We start from the raw sequence: 15,080 nt of genomic DNA on the forward strand, positions 1-15,080 counted from the left end.
CAATGCAATAAACGATGCCATAGGAGTAATGCAGAGAATCATGTGTGCCAGGAGTTCGAAGGAGCTCCTTGTGGCTAGAGTAAGGCTTCTTGGAGAACATAAAAAGCAACTAAGCCTTTAAAGATGAGCTGAATTTAAACTGTCAAAAGGAATACTTGCGCTGTCAGTGCATACAAACCTTTATTTTACTTCATGTTGTCTACTTTATATATTTTCACTGAATTAAATTAAATGTTGCCAAATAACAATTTTGATTAATTGCCTGCGGCACCCCTATCTCTCTATTGTAGTCTCTTTAACTCATTACTTGTTTTGGAGGGTTCTATTTAGAGAATAGGTAGCAAGATAGAGAGAGAAGTATATATAGAGACAGCCACTTTCCATTCTGCCTTTAAGTCATGGGGCAAGCTGGTCATTTCCTCTTTCCAGCTTGAAATGGCTTTATTTGTAATTGAACACTCAGGTAGAATAATTTATAAAGTCTTTTTCCTGACTCACTTCCTCACCTAGATTTCTTTAACATCCCAGAATAAGATAGGCCTCCTTTTTTATACATTTCTATAGTATTTACACCTCTACTTCATAACCTTCATCTCATAATTACTTGTCAAAAGTTCATCCCTGCTAGACTCTACAGTATGGAATATATCTTGTTTACTACTATATCCCAATGTCTGGCACAGTGCTTGATATGTAATAGGTGCTTAATAATTACTTGTTGACCAAGTGAGCAATCATGTATGATCCTGCCAAATGAATATACTTTTTCTTTTTAAAAATATTTTATTTATTTGACAGAGAGAAAGATAGCACAAGCAGGGAGAGTGCAGGCAGAGGGAGGGGGAGAAGCAGGCTTAGCCTGATGGGGGACTCAATCTCAGGACCCTGGGATCATGACCTGAGCCAAAGGCAGATACTTAACTGACTGAGCTGCCCAAATGTACTCTTATTTCTATATACCAGTCAATATTTAAAATAATCAGGCAGTTATGAGGCATTTTTAACATTATGTGATTTTAACCAGTTAATAAACCCTGCCTATTTGATTATAAAGATTTTGGTCTTGTTTTCTTCGATAGGCTGGACAGAGCTAATGGTGGCCTGGTCTGTGGAATATGCTGGAACAAGAGGTCTTGGGACCATGTGGACTCTCTAAAAGATGCTCATTCCCAGTTCTATGTATTTATAATCCTATTATAAAAAGAGCAGTATTGTTGAGAGAAACCAAGGTTGAACTTAGAAAAGTGGCCGTAAATGACAAATTCAGTAGGTAATGTAGGGATGAAAATGGGCAGCAAGTCTAGTAGACAGAACTTGGAAGGCAGTGTGGAGTCAGCAGCAAGAAACGGGTCTGACAAAATGGTTTTGAATTAAAGCTGTGAACAAAAAGAATGTGCAGCCTTTCCTGTTTTATGTTATACCTGGTGCACCTGTAGGCAGAGGGGGAAGTGTGGAATTGGTAGCCCAAGGAATTACATAGATAAGAGGTTTTTATGCCTAAGTGGATTTATAGGATACTGTTCTCTGATATTTACAGTACACATAATCAGATAATACCCATAATCAGATAATTCACTTGAAATTCTGTTTTATTTTGAAACTATTGCATTTTTCCATGGATCCAATGTTATATGAAGGTGGATTAGATTTTCAAGACAATTCAAGAATACAAATGTGTATTTTATAAGAATTTATAGAAGTGTTTATATGGCTTGTTTTTTTGGGAATCAAACATTTTATCTTTTCAGATTACTTTATAGGAAATAGTTCTGATATATGTATTATGGTTACTAGTTTCTTAGTCATAAATAACTGAAATACTTCTGTAAGTTACCACTGTTTTGCTTAACATTACAGGTTGTTTTTTTAATTTCTTCACTTCATGGGAGTAAGTGCATTAATTTCCATTTTAAGCCTTCATTGGATATTAAAATTAGAATAACTTGTTCAAATCCTATAGTTTTTATCTTGAATAAATATTGCTAAACTTTATTGAACAACTTGAGTTAGTTTTGGAAAGTCATCAAAATCTTTTCCTTCCTCATTTATTCCTTCAGATCCAAATTTATTTTCATTTTTTTCCTTGATGAAGTTACTTCATTAGGCATTTCTTTGCCCAGCTATACAAGTTAATTTTTTTGTGTGTGGTGGCTCATTTTATTTAATTAATTAATTAAAATTTTTAAAAGATTTTCTTTCTCTCTCTTTTTTAAAGATTTTATCTATTTATTTGAGAGAGAGAGAGAGAGAGAGAGAGAGAGAAAGAGAGGGAGAGAAAAAGAGAGAGGAAGAACAGGGGAAGGGGCAGAGGGAGAGGGAGAAAGAGTATCTCAAGAAGACTCCAACTGAGTGTGGAGCCCGACATGGGGCTTGATCTTATGACACTGTGGGCTCACACCTGAGCCAAAATCAAGAGTTGGGCACTTAACCAACTGAACAGTACTCATTGTATGCTTTCATATAAGAGCATTGTATACATGTGTGGTATAAATTTGGCTCCATATAAAATTATTACCAGCCTCTTTCAGTTTTAGGGCATGGAGAACCCTTTGAGGTTAATAACCCATCTCAACCTACAGTCATGGAAAATGTGTCTAGAAAAGGTGAACAGTGTGTCCAAAATGACATGACAAGTCAAAGCTGAGACATAACCAGAATTCTGATGGTTTAATTCCTGTTCAACAACTTTTTTGATATACCATGCTACCTTGCCCATAGCATTTGTTTTCATTTTGAGTTCTAGTCTAGAATGCTTTCCTATATCCAAAAATGTATCTTATATATAATTTTAAGTATATTTAATGATTTAAAAATAGTCAACTAAATATTCCAAAAGTCTTAGAAGAACCTCTCAATTGAAAGGGGGATAAGATCATGTATTTCCTCTCAAACTTTAATTGAATAATTTGTAGTGATGTTAAGGAGCACTAAATATTGAGGCAAAGGATACTGAGACGATTAGCAGCACAAAACTTGTTTCTACAGCCTCCCACCCTACACAAACAGAGAAGTTCATGACCACATTGTTTAATTGTTTATACTCCTAGAGGAAAAAATAAATACACAATGAGACATAGCCATGCCAAGTTGTAGAACATGATATTATGGAGCTTAGGGAGCCAGAAAATGTAGTGTTGTAAGTCTAGGTGCTTGCACACCTTAGAGTTTACTGATTTTAATCATTCATTCAAAAAGCATTTACTGAGTTCTTAGGGTCAGACACACAGGGATGAAAGATGTGATCCTGTCCTCCAGATGCTCATAATTTGAGGTATGAAAGGAGAGATGACAGGGAGAAGGTTGGAAGAGACAATCTGAAAATAACCAGGCCCTTTCTGGAGTGAGAGAAAGAGTTGGCACCATTAATGTGATTATTCCCCCTTGTTATGCTTCCACTCATTAGAATTGATTGTCCCTGTTCCATTTTTCCATTTGCTGCCCACTGTCTTTGTTGTTCTCTGATTCTTTTTTTTTTTTTAAGAACACATTCTTTTTTTTTTTTTTAAAGATTTTATTTATTTATTCATGAGAGACACACACAGAGAAAGAAGGAGAGGTAGAGACACAGGCAGAGGGAGAAGCAGGCTCCATGCAGGGAGCCTGACGTAGAACTCAATCCTGGGTCCCCAGGATCACAACCTGGGCCAAAGGTGGCTCTAAACCGCTGAGCCACCCGGGCTGCCCCATTCTCTGATTATTTCAATGCTTGCCCACCTTGTTGTAGCTGTGAACTATTTATTTTAATTGTTCTTTGGAAGAACTTGAGCTACTGGGCTGAGAACCCTCATGTTTTCCAAGGAAAGTACTGTAAAAATTGCATGTAAACGAGAATTATTGTTTTAGACAAGCTCATGCAAGACAAATCATCCATGCTACCAGTATCTGACAAAGCCCTATCACTAACCATCCATCTCCTTCATATTTGAGGCTGAAGTACTTTGCTTACCTCATGCTTTGCCTTCCCTCATCATTTTCTAACATTCCTAGTTCTTGCCAAATATTTTTTGGTGAAAGGTTGCCTAGGTTTCTACCTCGTCTGTGATGATGTTGTTAAGTATTCTGAGATTTGTATTGAGTACTGAAGCTCTATGATGGGGTTGTTTGATACTTGTATATTTGTTCATCTTTTCTTAATATTTTTAAAGATTTTATTTATTTACTCATGAGAGACACAGAAAGAGAGAGAGAGAGAGAGGCAGAGACACAGGCAGAGGGAGAAGCAGGCTCCTTGCAGGGAGCCTGATGTGGGACTCGATCTTGGGTCTCCAGGATCACGCCCTGGACTGAAGGCGGTGCTAAATGGCTGAGCCACCCCAACTGCCCTTGTTCATTTTTTCTTAAAGAGTTTATTGTTAATGCAACTGCTACATAGACCTGGAATGACTGGTTAAAGTGTTGAGGTCAGTCATTGAACCGTGAACAGTTTGTCTTTAGTGAAATATAATTTCTTTATGATGGCAGTGGGGGATGAAGGAGAAAGGCTAGAGTTCTAGAGGTCAGAGCTAAGTAAGAGACAGTAGCCCACTTTTCTCTATGTACGTGGTACTCTGCTGAGCATTTTAACATGGACTATACCATATAATCTTCATAGGAAGGCTGTGGAGCACACTCTGTATTCCCATTTCACAGATAAGGATACCACTGAGGCTTAAAGTAAATGCTTTGCTTGTCACATATCCATTCAGTGCCAGGGTAAAGTTTGAACCCAGGTCAGTCTGTTTCTAAGCCTTGAGTTCCTAATCATTGTGTTAAACTTAGTTTTTCCTTTATTTCATTGGATCTCACTTTTTTTTTTTCCCATTTAATGAGTTTTATGTCTGTCTCCTCTCTCTTCATCTAAACCATGGGTGACTTAGTGTACATTTCAAACCTACACCTAGTAAAAAGGATCATAAATTATTCACAGGATTGAGCAACCCAGTATTAATTTAATTTAATTTAATTTTTTTAAAAATTTTTATTTATTTATGATAGTCACACAGAGGCAGAGACATAGGCAGAGGGAGAAGCAGGCTCCATGCACCGGGAGCCCGACGTGGGATTCAATCCCGGGTCTCCAGGATTGTGCCCTGGGGCAAAGGCAGGCGCTAAACCGCTGCGCTACCCAGGGATCCCCCCAGTATTAATTTTAGATAGAACATTAGGCTATGTGACTTCCCAAACCTCTTCCATCTCTAATAGCCTGTGATTCCAGAGAGGGATCTGGGTCTGAGTCACTGCTGTACCACTTACCAATTACATAATTTCAGACCAGAAACCTTACTTCTTGGGGATTTAATCTCCTTTTCTATAAAATGAGAGTAAAGTGACATATCTTAGAATGATATAGCATTAGTGAAAACACTTAGCACAATGTTTGGAATTTCCTATCTTTATACTTAGACTCCTCAGATGGTTACATTTCTCAGCCCTAACCTAATTTTTAAAGATGAAGTTGATTTCTCAAAATTCCATTGATTTGAAAAATCATGATCATTGCAGTTACAATAAAGTATATCGTTTCATGAAGATAAGACTTTCTCAACCAATGGACAGCTCACAGAATCTCAAAATGGTGAGTGACTCTAGAGATAATATAATCCAATTCCATTAGTTTGCAGATCTCAACACTGACGCACAAAGAGGGAAATGAATTTCCCAAATCACATTGCAAATTGGTGATAAATTCAAGATCAGAACTTATTTCTCCTGATGTAAGACCCAATGTTTTTGCTTCAGAGTTCTAATAAACTCAAGAGGAAGGTTGACATTAGAGATTAGCTACATTGTAAAAAGAGACATTTTATATGCTCTTTATGTCAAAAATTGTCTATATACTAAATATGATTGGCAATAAAGATTTATGTGTGTGTTATGGGGGGTACCTAAACTATAGAATCCAACAGACCTAGATTTAAGACACTGATCTGCTATTTATTAGCTATGTGCCCTCAAATCTTAAACTCTTAAAATCTTAGTTTTCTTATCAGTAAAATGGGGATAATGATCATAACAGTCTAGTAGTGGGGAGGATTAAATGAGATAATATATGTGAAGTACTTAGTAGAATGCCTGGCATATAGTCATCACGTCATAAACAGTAACTTAATGATAATGATATTAACATATTATCATTAACTTAATGATAGCAATATTAACATAAAGTCAATGGGAACCACCACAACTGTTCCATCCATAGGTGAATTTATCTCAGTGGAACCAAAAATGCCTAATTTCTTGGGCACTTGAGTGGCTTGGTCAATTAAGCCTCTAACTCTTGGTTTCAGCTCAGGTCATGATCTCATAGGTTGTGGGATGGAGCCCTCCTACTGGGCTCCACCCTCAGCAGGGAGTCTGCTTGAAGATTCTCCCTTATATACTTCCGTCACTCTCTCTAGCTCTCTATCTCAAATAAATTAATAAATCTTTAAGAAAAAAATTGCCTGATTTCTTAGTGAAAGTCAATAGAAGCCAGGACCAACTAGACACACTGTTTTGACTCAGCTAAGCTGTCTTTACCTATAGCTGGCTCCTATCACTGAGTGACTTAGGGAACTCTTTGGACTCTCAGATGCTGTTTAGCCCTGAACAGGTCCATAGAATGGGCTCTTACTGAATATAAACAAAGAAGAAGTACTTATTGTCACCAGAAAGCCACTTATACTTCTCTTGCCTTTGAGTAAATAAGTATGAGTAAATACATTGTGCTATTAGTCTTTAGGCCGTGGAGGCTTCACAGAAGAGATTAATGTCAGTAATAGTAACACTTTAAATGTTTGAATAAACCTGAAACTAGAGACGGTTCCTTGTTTGTCATGTCTCCTACTTAAAGGACCCTAATGAAATCAAGGATAGAAGAAGATATATACAAATGCCCATTGTTCTTTAAAAGAAAGACCATGACTGAATAAGCTGGTTTTATTTATTTATTTATTTTTATTTTTTTTTTAAATTTTTATTTATTTGTGATAGTCACACACACAGAGAGAGAGAGAGAGAGAGAGAGGTAGAGACACAGGCAGAGGGAGAAGCAGGCTCCATGCACCGGGAGCCCGACGTGGGATTCGATCCCGGGTCTCCAGGATCACGCCCCGGGCCAAAGGCAGGCGCTAAACCGCTGCGCCACCCAGGGATCCCTAAGCTGGTTTTATAGTGTTAAACACCAGAAATTCAACTGAGTAAATCTAATTGACTTTGTTACATCTCTTATGAATCTGTCTGTTCACATCCAGAAAGTAGAGGGAAGCTGGAAGAAGAGTTTTATTTTATTTTTTATTATTTTTAAGAAGATTTTTATTTATTTATTCATGAGAGACAGTGAGAGAGAGGCATAGACATAGGCAGAGAGAGAAGCAGGCTTCCTATAGGGAGCCTGATGCAGGACTTGATCCCAGGACCCCAAGACATGACCTGAGCCAAAGGCACCCCTCGGAAGAGTTTTACAAAATAGAAAGTTTTTATTAAGAAGGAAGGTGGGGCAAGAGTTATTAGCAAAAGCAAAGGATTGTTTCAAGCAAGGTCACTTTAGAGCGTAGGGCAGAGGGTCTTATCATGTAGATTACCTCATCAACTTTTAGGTGAGGAGACTGACCATGTGACAGATTACTTCATTAGTGCTGACCAGAAAATTCCTAAATGACCAGTGGTCAAGACTACATTTCTGGAGGAGTCAAAACTACAGTTAGGTTAGGTATTAAGTCCTAGTTTGGTGACTTGTCCTAGCATAAGTGACTCCATCTTGCACCCGTGGTTTTCACCATTAAGAGAAACGCTATCATATTTTTTATGTTTTATTTAAATAAGTAACTACAGTAGTGCATTTTTCTCTCATTAAGAATTTCTCGAATCATAGAAGAGTGGGAGAAATATTAAGTAATCCATTCTTGAATTCAAGGTAAACAATACTTGGCATCTTATAAATGCAGGCTATGCTATTCCAAAATAAAAAAAGTTCTTAAAAATTAATAAATTTCACAGCGCATCTTATGCTAAAGATAATCCAGTATTTTGGGGGTTAGGTTTTATACAAATAACAGCTTTCTGATATCTATTTAGAAATACTCTTTCTGTTTACTTAATATTAACTGTGTTGGTGAGAGAATAGGTTTACTATTACAAAATATTAGTTTTGATTATTTAATCCTAGTGATAATGGAATCTAGAAGGAAGGGAGGATGCAGTGAAGAGGAACTTGGGTCACTGCAAATTTTGTAAATTAATTCAATGTGGAATCTTGAAGTCAGTTCCCAAAGTCTAAGTAGATTAGATACTATAGCAGTACATTGTTCACATGTTAATAATGGATATGTAGAAATTTGGCATGTATTTGACCATTAATTTCTTCTGTGGTTGACAATATCTTAAAAGAATCCCTGAATATTATGTGCTAATAATACAATTTTTCACCCTGAGGCATTAAAGCTACAAGTTCAGGGAAAATGAGACAGAAAGAGCGAGAGGGGTGCAGGGGAAAGAGGAGGGAGAGGAAGAGGAAAAGGAGAGACATGGAGGTAAAGATATTGAAAGAGCAAAAGAAGAAGAAGAGCGGGGAGAGGAGGAGAAAGAGAGGAGGAAATATGACAGAGATGGAATAGGATGATGGGTGAAGGGTGGGAGAGAGAGAGAGAGGTATTGAGCAACTGAAAAAAACGCATTAAATGATTATTGACCAATGTTTAGAGCAGCTATTTCTTACTTTAGCTTCTATCCTATAACCCGAAAGTGAAAGCAAATATCCTGTGACTGCTGCATCTCAGAAATAGAAAGAGCTCTGAATTTGTCTAAATTTCCTAAAGAAGGCATGCCTATCCTGAGACATATCCTAGGCCCTTATAAAGCATCAATATATCTGTTCATCTGTCAGCACACATTTCTTTTGTCTGTCTTTCTCTCCAGAACAATGTTCCTACATGTCTATTGTGTCTTAACTGTTTTCATTGCTGTGTAAATATTTCATGATTTGGAATATTTCCACTTGCAATCATGTCATATTTAAGAAATCTGAACAGAGTACACGTTATCTTTGGTTGTGATGAGTTGATTCATTACCGGATACTGGTTAGCCAAAGATAGAAACAATTTTTATACTATTAATCATATTTCCCGTAAACTCTATGGTAGTTGTCAAAAAGGAAAATTATACAAACATTTCATCCCTTACCATCATCTTAATGTTTAAAGAATGTTTCATTATTCTTCAAGGAAGGAGCAGCATAATTTAGGAACAGTGTATGTCTGTTAGTGTGTAGATTTTAAAAAAGAAGTAGATGATATATGTGCGCCCCAAAGGGAAGTCATTTGACCTTAAGAGGGAGAATTATGTTAGATTGGGGTGTTTTTTTAATTTGAAAGTAATCTCCTTACTTATGCATTTTGTCTTATATAAATAATAAGCATGGAATTAGGGAGAAGAGCCTATGAAGGTTGGAATCTGTCTACTAGAACACAGCCAGGTTTTGAGCCTGGCCAATGAACCTCACGCTGATTGTCCTTTTGTCAATTGCACAATTTAATGTTGTAGTTATCACCATTCATTCACCTATCACATATGGGATGTTCACCATAGTCACAAACTATGCTAGGCATTGAGGATATAAAGATAAGATAAATTCACACTCTTCAGAAGCACAAATGTTAAATGAAGATAAACAACAGACTTTTAAACATTGTAAGGCAAAGGGGAGTGCTGGTACCCAGTCCAAACTCCTTATACGAGCTGAGTGATGCTGGACAAAGTACTTTGCCTTTCTGAAATTGATTCCCCATCTAAAAAATGGGGATGACAATGGCAAAACTTCTGAGAAGGTTGTCACTAATGTCAAACAAGAATGAATAACATGTCTTTTAAATGGTAGAGTGCTAAACATATGGGAGTTATGTTAGGAAGGAAATATGGTACAGTGGAATAGACATGACTTTGGAGTTACTAAACTCAGTTCAAATCTCAACTCCACCATTTAAAATTTTTATTAAATTGAGTTGTCATGAAGGTTAAATTCATTCATTCGTTCGTTCATTCATTCATTCATTCATTCAATCATCCATCCAGGATGGATGTTCTTAAGCACCTACAATGGGACTGACACTGTTTTAGAACTGAGATTGGAAAGCTCTATAAAGGGCCAGATAGTATTTTAGACTTTGTAGACTATAAGGCTTTCATTGCAGCTACTCTACTCTGCTTTTATAATGTCTCCTGCACAGGCTTAAAAAGTCTCTGTGTCCCAACATCTACTTAGGTAACTATATAAGGAAGAAATGTCTACTGGATTAAAATTAATTTTCTAACTATATTTTTTTGGAATCTGCTTTTAAGCCCTCTATGACTTTAAAGAGCTATAGGAATACAAGGTAACCATGGGATCTCAGATTTTGTAACTGTCACATTTTCAAACTGTGGTGGATCTCCTAGGACCTCACAGTTTAGCCTTTCCCTTATCCTCCCCTTCCTCCTCAGAGGAATATGAGGCATATAGATACAAAGGAACAGCCAAAAGTCTCCACCCAACCACCGTCCCAGCAAGTTATGTGGACTAAAGAGGACACAGATGCCTTGATTAATCATTGAAATTATAAAATTGTTGCTTTAAGAGTATTTAGATTTCATTCATTCTAAAACCATTTATGGATAGAAAGTTTCCTAGAGAAGTTGATGATCATATCGGCTTTGGGGTTTGGAAATTTGGACATTTTAAAAGTGGAATTAACTTCAATTTGAAAATAAATGACAAAATTCCTTTTAATTTTTATAAAAATAGCATTTTCAGAATCCAATATACAATCATATATTATTATAAACATTAACAATACCAAACACGTGTGTAATGCCTACTATAGTCTGGGCACAGTAAGCCTCCCAGTAGCCCAGGGAAGTGGGCACTATTATTAGTATTGTCATTCTACAGATGACACAACTGAAGAGGAAAGATTAGGAAATTTGCCTGAGAACACAAAGTAGGGAAGTCATAGAGCTAGGATTTGAACCCAGATCTGCTTGCAGAATGAGATGGGCTTTGTGATTTCTATTTCAGCTCTACTAAGGACACATTGAGACAGAGGTTAGACCCTGAGCAGGATTAACATTTGAATAAAGATGGGGATCCCTGGGTGGCTCAGCAGTTTAGCACCTGCCTTCAGCCCAAGCCCAGGGTGCAGTCTGGAGTCCCAGGATCAAGTCCCGCATCTGGCTCCCTGAGTGGAGCCTGCTTCTCCCTCTGCCTGTGTCTCTGCCTCTCTCTCTCTCCGTGTATGTCTCTCATGAATAAATAAATAAGTAAATCTTTTAAAAAAAACCATTTGAATAAAGAATTGCTTAAATATGTATGTACAATCTAAATATTAGTCATTTTAGGCAAGATTTTTTTTCTAGGTTTCCTAAATGCTGGTCACAAAAAAAGACTGATACCCAAGACATACTTGATGGAAGTAGATTTTGAAGGCTATGATTTGACCACTTGCATGAATATCTACATGACAATGCATTATATGATGGGTGCTACCCAAAGGTATGCCAAGAATTTATCTTTGAGTTCTTAGCTGAAGTTCTCCAGGAGAATCTTGGGGAAAACTGCATGTTTTCTTCTACTTGGTTCATATTGGTACTTTAAAATATGAAAATCTGAAGGTAAGTATGCAATGTCTGGATTCAAGAGGTTCTCCAAATCTACATTATTATTATTATTATCATTATTATTAATTATTATTATTATTATCTTAAAAAGCAAAATAAGAGAATTGAAAAAATAAGAACAAAGTCCTCACCATGGCCTTTGAAAACCTCCTGATCCTGCCTTGACTAGATTTTGACCTCTTTTTTGTCACTGACCTTGGTCCCCTTCCTCCTGCACTCCAGACTCACTGACCACTTGCTATTCCTTCCTACCCTAGGGCTCTGACATCCTTCCCCCCTGCCCTTCAGGGACTCCATTCCCACCCTTACTTCAGTTTCCTGCTCAATTTTCACCTAATCAGAGCAGCCTTCCCTGACCACCCTCAGTTGGACTGTCCCTACCCATCCCCAAGTCCCTCACTGTGCTTTTCTTGTGCTTCATAACTCTTATTATCAACTGACATTTATTGTGTGCTTATTTGTTTATTGTCTATTTTCATCACTAGAGAGTGAACTTAATGAGAAAAAGGACTTTTTTGGTTCACTGACATGTCCCCATGCTAGAACACTGCCTAGGACCTAATAAATATTTGCCTAATGAATGAAACAGTGATGACACAAGAGGAAGACAAATGCAGAACTTTCCCCTCAGACTTGCTGAGGCTTTGCTAAGAACTGTAATAGTGACCACTGGGTGGCCACAGCTGCCTTCCCCATCCACAATGGGCAACACTCCTTGCAGGGCATACAGTGCCAGAGTTTTGTGAGCTTTGTAAGCTGTTGTTTTTCTGAGAAGAGGGCTTCAGGCTGCTGCTGTTTTAGTTTTGATTTCCCAAAGGAAATAAGTCGTTGAAAGACCTAGGCAGACTACATTTACTAGACTGCTTTTCAATACACTCATTCACACATTGATTTATCAAACATTTACTGAGCACCTATTGTGTCCCAAGCTCTTAAGAAACAAAGATGAATACCCTAGTATCCCTGCTTCTGACAAGCTGGCCCAACCCTATTGGAGGAGCAGGGAAAGAAGTCTCAAAACTTCCCCATTAGCTCTCTGACACAGGGACAGAAAGTCTTGGAGACACAGGACGGGCACCCAGTGCAGGCTTCTGGAGAGATATGACAAAACTGTGAAAGAAACTGAGACTTATCCAGGTGGAGGTGGTGCAAATCTTTCCAGGAAGAGGAAGCAATGCTCAAAAACTCCAATAGCTGAGAGAACTTGGCATGTTTGAAAGTGAAGTGGATGCTTCTTCCCGGAGAGTGAGGTACCAGGTGGGAGAAAAGATGAGGCTGGAGAAAGAGAACTCAATATTGCAAGGAAAAATCAAGCTGGTTTTATAATGGAAATTCCAGAAATGCCTATCTGTAGACCTCTTAGTGGGTTTTCAAGGGAACTAGAACATTCCCTGACAGTAGCATATCATTGTTTCTATGTGGTTCAAGAAACAAAATATACAAAACTTTTAACTCTGGTCATTCCTGCTTTCTGCCTTCATCCTACTAACTTTGGTTTGAACACCTGCTATGTGCTAGGGTACTATGTTAGAATTGCTAGAATACAGAATTCAAATAAATACTTGATGCTAGGGGCACATAATTAAAATACTGTCTATGACAGTCAGTTAATATCCAGGAAAATAGGAATGCAATTAAGATATAAGTACATGACAGCCCAGCTTTGTGGATATGTGAGGTGTAGAGTCACAGAGAGCTCCATACTAAGAAGGGCCCCACACTGAGTTTAATGCTCTGCTGTAGCTGTCTTGAAATTCTGAATGATGTTTGATCTCCACACACTTTAGTTTTGCAATGGGCCCTGCAAATTATGTAACTTACCCTTATAACTGAGGTGGAATTGCGAAGTTGATCTAGAGCAACAGTTTGCAACCAATGGCCCATGGTTAAATCCAGCCTACCTCCTATTTTTGTATGGTCTGTGACTGATGAATAGTTTTTACATTTTAAATAGTTGAAAATATATCAAAAGACTAGTGTTTTGTGAGTGTGAAATTGACATGAAATTTAAATCTCAGTGTTCATAAAAATATATTTTGGCACACAGCCATTTTTTTCCATGTTGTCTAGGATGCTTTTGTGGTACAATAGCATAATTGAGTAGTTGGAAGAGAAACTGTATGGTCTGTTAAGCCTAAAATCTTTACTATCTGAACCTTTACAGAGAAAGGGTGCTGACTCATGATCTGGAGGATATTCTACTATTTTAATTATTAGACTTCTTACTTTTATTTGCTTTCCATTTGCTGTTAGAGATACTACTTTATTTTCATTTGCTTTTTAATTCTAACCAGCATTAAGTGTCAAGCTCACTGTAATAGTCCCCAGATCTAGGGTAGTGCCTGACACATAGTAGGCACTTAAAAATACTTAAGAGAAGTTGAATGTTGTGGGATGATTGTTGTGTGTATCTTTTGGTTTTCATTATATTTCATATCCTCAGGTCAGTGATGGTATTAAGAGACAATTTCATTCCCAAAGGAATCCTACAGAGTGCTTGTGTATAGAATTTGCTCATGCTCCATAAATGTTTGTGATGATGAATGAGGGCCCAGTAGTGGCTGTTTAGCATAGTGTTGTTGTTGACTGCTGGACTCTGTTAGAAGCAGACGGTTTGTCAGTAGATAAATTCTTAAAGTATATTTGGAAGCTTCAAGTTGGAAGACTAAAGATAAAAAGCAATTTTTATTCATAAGACTCAAGGGAAAAACAAATTGCAAAGTATGAGAAATGTTCTCTAGCAACAAATAGAAGAACCTAGTGCATCAAGGAGACTGATGCACACTGAAGAGCAGAATCTTATTTGTGTGCATGTAGCTTCCAAATCTGTATTTTCCAGTCCTGGCTTCAAATTTCTATATTCAATTGTTATTTGATGTTTGTACTGGATGCTGAATAGACAGTTCAAACAGGACAAATCCAAACTGAACTTTCTGATTTTTCCTTCTAAATCTGTTTCTGCCTATCTTCCCTATGCCAGTTAACACCATCCCAACAGTTACTCCAGGTGAAAATGAGGAAGAAGTCTTAATTTTTATCTTTTTCCTCACCACTCCCTTTCCCATCTAATTCACAACCAAGACTTTTCCTTCCACCTGCAAAAAATATCCAACATATCTTCTCCTCATCTTGCATACTGCCTCTTGAACCCCAAATAATCTCCATTGTTTCTCTTCTAGACCACTGCCAACATCTCTTGTTGGCTATTGCTTTTACTACTTTCATCCCCACATATTCCCTACATGGCGACCAGAATTATCTTTTTTATTATGAAATATTTTGAATATACAAAAATTGTGGAGAATAATATAATGGATATTTATCTATCTATCACTCAGTTTTAGAGCTGAACAATGAAAATAAAGGGAAACTTCCTGAATGCCCTGCCCATCATCCCTTTCTCCTTTGCTCTTAAAGTAACCATTATTTTCATTTTAATGAATGTCATTTCTATGAATGCTTGATGTTTTTG

General features: G+C 37.3%; 1 long non-coding RNA gene across 3 annotated transcripts in view; it reads left to right on the forward strand.

Moving 5' to 3' along the window:
* Positions 1 to 15,080, forward strand: part of LOC111090421 — a 137,165-nt gene that overhangs the window by 3,034 nt on the left and 119,051 nt on the right. For all 3 annotated transcript variants that reach the window (XR_005371827.1, XR_005371825.1, XR_005371826.1), the window contains exon 2: positions 11,348 to 11,483. This is a non-coding gene — a long non-coding RNA (uncharacterized LOC111090421). The remainder of the gene's footprint in view (positions 1 to 11,347; positions 11,484 to 15,080) is intronic.

Source organism: Canis lupus, chromosome 17, assembly GCF_011100685.1.
Source record: "Canis lupus familiaris isolate Mischka breed German Shepherd chromosome 17, alternate assembly UU_Cfam_GSD_1.0, whole genome shotgun sequence".
Taxonomy (NCBI): domain Eukaryota; kingdom Metazoa; phylum Chordata; class Mammalia; order Carnivora; family Canidae; genus Canis; species Canis lupus.